The following is a 6000-nucleotide window of genomic DNA, read 5'->3' on the forward strand; positions in this document are numbered from 1 at the left end:
TACTACAGGTTGCACTATTTTCTTTTCATCTAGTAAAACTAGGCAACCGTAGCCTTTTGATATCCGCCACCACGTCCCAGGGCTCTGATATGTTCAATATCCCTGCACCTCGATAAGATGCCACTAGTGCAAACTTGCACACCTGTAATTGTGTCCTCTTGGATATGGACCAAGATGTTTTTTAAACAGTTCACCCCTGGATTTTAACGTTTTCACACAGGTATCACATTGCATGGTTGACCTTGAGCCAAAAGTATGAAACTTTCTCACAGGCTCCTTTTTCAGTGGATGTGTCTTCTCTTGTATTTCATTCGTAGCATGCTGTGTGTGTTTGTTTCTGAGCAAATATCATCCCACAAAACGCTCTGGGCTGATCAGAAATCCTCTGGGGCTAGAGCTCTGAAAGCCCACATCTGGTGACCTCTCTGCCAATGAGGTGGATTCATTACAACAAACATTTTTCTTGTTGCACAATAGTTCAGTCACACAGAGTTCCTGTTTGACAAATTCATTCAGGTCCCTCGCTTGGTCTTTGGTGGAACACACCTCTGGCAGCTCTCGGCACCATTGAGAGGCAGGGGCCAACACACCTTACACAGGCGTAAAGGAAACTAAAATACTCAGTGACCTTGAGTGTTTGTCACCAAACATTGAGTGAGTGTAAGTATGTGTGTGTACGTGTATATGAGTGTGTGTGTGTATGTGTGTGAGTAGAATGCTATGCACGGAACTATGTGTGTCACACTGATGCAGAGAGGTATACATAGACAAGGGGAATGGAAAATCATGTGACAGACACAGACACACGCACACATGCGCACACACACACAACTGTGACTAGTTTTTAGAAAGTTAATAGAAAACTGAGGAATATAACGTACATAAGTAATCAAGGACATTGTAGAAACCCCTTTGGCAGTGATCACAGACACCCGGATGTGGGCAGTTTCTCCCCTTCTCCCTTGCAGATCCTCCCAAGCTCTGTCAGATTGGATGGGGAGTGGCAGTGAACAGTGGTCTTCCCACATATATCCAATGGGGTTGAAGGAATGTTGAAGAAGGGGTCTGAATACCTTCCCAGGGCCATGTATGCACGTATGCACGTACGCACGTATACATGTGGTTCAAGCAGGTAGATTCATGTAAAAATCCTGTCCACGGTCAACATGGCGTCGTCTCCATGAACTGTTTACTTCGTTGTTGAACTGAAATTACCTTCAGAGTCAAGTTCGGTAACCTGCAGCTGAGATCACCAGCACACAAACACACACCAGCACATAAACACACACACACACATGCCAGATGATGAAAACCTCAGACAACCCATAAAGGGCTCGTTTTGATATCTCAGCTGATGGGTTCGTAAGTCCATGATTACTGTCACTGTGTCTCGGGGTCAGTGACAACATGACACAGGTCAATGTGCAGGTCTGGTTGGTCGGACGCAGATGATGTCACAGTGACACCTCATCTCACAGTAATGTTACCATGGAGGAGTGTGGAATGGCGTGTCTCTGTGGGGGAAATGCTACAATGGAGGAGTGTGGAATGGCGTGTCTCTGTGGGGGAAATGTTACAATGTAGGAGTGTGGAATGGCGTGTCTCTATGGGGGAAATGCTACAATGGAGGAGTGTGGAATGGCGTGTCTCTGTGGGGGAAACGCTACAATGGAGGAGTGTGGAATGGCGTGTCTCTGTGGGGGAAATGCTACAATGGAGGAGTGTGGAATGGCGTGTCTCTATGGGGGAAATGCTACACGCATATTTTGTGTGTGTAATCTTTGGTTGTGGATCTTTGTCAGATCGACTCCTTTAGTACCTTCCGTTCCAGCTGTTCCTTACAGATCCGGCCACAGATGGAGCCTGTTTCTAGACTGAAAAGTGTCCATGAAGGCTGAGGAATGCTGTACAAATACAGCCTGATTTCACCATCATTTTGCTGTCCCAAACACATTTATCTGATTAGAGTGAAATCCAAAGAACTTGGGCTAGGACATTGAAATATAACATTTTTAAAACACAAACAACAATCAAAACATTACCTTCACAGCGATCGAGAAATGACAAACACACACGCAAGCCACACGTACACAGCATCACAATATCACACACACACACACACACACAAAATGGTACAGTAATCAGAACCTGGTTATTAAGCAAATAGCCAGCAGGGCTTCCCACACTTTACTTAGTGCAACCCCACCCTTTACTTTGTAAAACCCCACCCTTTACTCTGTAAAACCCCACTCTTTACTTTGTGCAACACCACCCATTAATTTGTGCAACCCACATTGCTCCCAAAGCCTTGAACTCAACCCAACATGAACCAGAATGGCCTGATCCTTCACATCCATGGCCTGTTCAGACATTTCAGCTGATGGGGGGGAAGTTCAGAGACAGAGACATCGGGTAACAGCAAGGCCCATGACCACTCCTCCCTTGAATGTTTCCTCGGTTACCTCTGGCTGTGCTTGCAAGTGCTCTTGGTCCAGCAAGGGAGAGTGATGCTTAGAGTAAAATAACTTGATACCGAGTCCATTAACAAGCTACGCTCCTCGTGAGTATTGTGACCAACGAGGTTCGAGTCGGACACAAAAATCTAGTCGCGCTGATTGAAATTCATCCAGAAAGGTGAAGCCAACTTGACATAACCTGACCTTGTCTCGGACAGATCGCAAGTTACAATTCCATGTGCTGTCATTCATTTGGGGAGGGGAAGCAGCACCCTGCCTGTTTCAATTGGCTGCAAACAGTTGTTAATCAAATTGTCTCCAATGATTTGTTTGCAGGTAGGACTTTTCAGATGAAAGGACTGTTCCCATTCAATCATTCTGAAAATAGTCATTTACTTTATAGATTTTCCTGGCCAGTTTTATCCACCTCTAAGAATGGAAATCCACAACTCAATGTGGACAGTATGGACCCCTCCAATAAGACCCATTAATATTGACATACTGTTGTGGGTTGTCCAATCAGGACACATGACAGTTCATTACCATAGGAATGAATCACACAAACACATTTGTTTATATGAATTAGCATTATTTCACTGCACCCCCAGGGGCCTTGTTATGTCACTGGAGGGGAACAAGGGCAAACATTAAAACTGTGTCCATATTCTTCAATGCTTCTACCTTGTATCTGGTCTGTCGTTTAGCGTCTGCCAGTGTATGTTTGTGTGCATTTCTCGAGGTGATTGAGAAACAGGTTCAGCGAGGCTCACGTCCCCATTAAACAGCATTATGACATGGCAGTAGACTATCCTAGATACACTTAAGATAATGCTATGTAGTCACTCCTGGGACTCTTGTCTGCAAAAGAAGTACCTCCCCTGTTTGTAGTCTTGCACGATTTACTGTACTATACTCTACTGTACTACCTAGTACTATACTGTACTATATTGGACTATACTGTATGGTACTATACCATTCTGGTATTTATACCACACATATGCTTACACACACACACACGCTCAAACACACACCCGCCAGTGTGATCCCAAGTTCTGGACTTGGTACTTTTGGCTCTTTTCTGTGTGATGACTTGGTGGCCTTCAGACATTAACCCTTGAAGAGCAATGTTGTGTTGAGATCAAAGTCAAAGACATTTTTATTGTCAAATGCACAAAATAACATATTGCCAATCTGAGCAGTGAAATTCTTGTGACATAGCACATGACATCTACACAGTAAGCATTAAGTAAAATATAAAGCAAATGTAAACTAGCAGCACATCTAAAGAGTGTAGAAAAGCGGTATATGGACACTGAAAGAAATATGAAATATTATAAATATTAAAGTGTAATAGTGCCTATGAATGGTACATTAAATAAGCTAATGTACAATTAATTTTGCATAGAAAGTCACCAAAGCATTTGAAATGTTTGTGAGATAAACATGATCATATATTAGCTTTGCTCGTTGAGAAGCCTTATGGCCTGAGAGAAAAAACTGTTTGTGAGTCTGGGAAGTGTGTACCCTGATGCCTCTGATAGCATCTACCAGACATTCATGCCCTCCAAAGGCATTGTGTGTGGTAGATGCCTTGCACGGAAGGGAGATGGCAGCCGATGATGCGCTCCGCAAAGAAGGAGATGCGATACCAGGCAGTAATGCAGACCATCAGAACATCTGAACAGATTAAGAAAACGTGTGCGTACTTCCAGTACATTCTCTACCTCTTCTCCTCCGTCTCCTCCACTCTGTCTGTCGATGTGGACCAATAGGAATCCGTCAGGAGTAACAGTCAACATCCGTGACACACACTTGTTAAACAGACATATACTGTATGTGTGGTTTTCCAAAGTTACTAGCCACTCCTCATTTTTACTAGCCACCATTTTGTTATTGGGAAATGAAATTTGATTAAATGTGACTATGGTGTGCTACATCTTAGCCTGTCTTGTTCACTTGTTCGGGCACTGGCGCACAAGGCAAAAGGCCTAACAGAAACCCCACTCTACTGGACAGCCCTCTGCGAAATACTTTATATAATGTGGCTGCACACTTGAAAAAGACAACTATTATAGTGTTAAATTTGCCCTGTGTCCACTTGAGCAGCTAATGCACACTAGAATGTCCTCCCTAATATCAACCAAAATATGTAAACAATATATTTATTCTTAACATAACCTAGAACTATCAACATGTTATTTAAAAATAAATATGAAATCACTCATCAGCTTAATTTATTGCAGTCAATATTAGTGTTATCTAATTTTGTTATACTATGTTCTTGTTAATCATGTTCGTTTGTCTCGCAATCTTTCTTTAAAAACAAATCTGTAATTCTAGGCTACTGGAAGTCACCAGAAAAGTTAAAAAAAAAAATGTTATGCGTTATGAAGTTTAAATGGAATATTTTGACATGCTTGTGTAAAAGAAAACTAGGATCCACTTGTTTTTCCAACTTTACTTATCTCAGCGAAGTCTGTGTGCAAGATTGCCAGATTTCATTGACCATAAACTGTATTCTGCCACACACTCCAGAAAATAATCAACCAGCCCAAGCCAATTAAATATTTTCCAATTTACTGGGAAACATACCCCACCTGGCAACATTCAATATGGAAAAAGTTTCCCCCCAACGTCATTTTAGCTGCCGTGTTTCGCTGGAATTTTACATTGGAGTGCAAAATCATGTTTTACCATGCCAAACACAAAGGTGGTGCGAGATTTTGGGATGCCTTTGAACTTTGAATGCGGGAAAACCCCTGTGTATAGATATATAGAATGTCACCCGCCAAAGTGGCTAGTTAGAGTGACTGAGTTACACGCCACAGCCGAATTCCACCCGCATTTGGCAGGTGGGCGGGTGCCAACGTCAAGCCCTGGTTGGGTCTATCTTTAATACACAACTGAACCTGTCTACAGTCCACAAATCCATTAAACAGCTGTGAATGACTAAATTTAGATACACTTTATCTGTTTTAGACTTGACCGGTGACTCTCATACCTGACCACCGGGTAAAGTTTTCCGATACTATTGAGGAAGCAAAACAAACTGGACATGACGTTAACATGACGATATTATCACATTAGCATGACAGTGTCAGAACGTTGCCATATAAGGGCGGTGACGTGTTAGTCCTGGAGCACTGACACAGTTTCTTCTTCTTCTGCTTGTTGTTGAAAGGAAACAGACCAGTACAGACCAAGTATTGGAAAAGCAAGAATCTAATGAAACAGGAATCATCAGTGGATATCCCCTCATCTAATGTACATGATGCGTTGAGTCAGTTAATATGTCATCAGTTGTTCATGGTGCGCTCTGACAGGAAGCTACATCCAGCCTCCTGTAGCACACTTCTAGTGAGCCACAATACAGATGATGGCGATCATGTCTCCTACAACTGTTCTCTTGGGTCACCCGAAAAACATAATGTGGGGACCTGTTTGTGTGTGTGTGTGTGTGTGTTTAGACATGTTTTTGAGGAAGAAAATATAACTTTCTTGATTTTACCTACATTTTTCAATTTTACCTCAAAAAATATTAATT

Source organism: Esox lucius, chromosome 10 (genome assembly GCF_011004845.1).
Source record: "Esox lucius isolate fEsoLuc1 chromosome 10, fEsoLuc1.pri, whole genome shotgun sequence".
In the NCBI taxonomy this organism is placed as follows: Eukaryota; Metazoa; Chordata; class Actinopteri; order Esociformes; family Esocidae; genus Esox; species Esox lucius.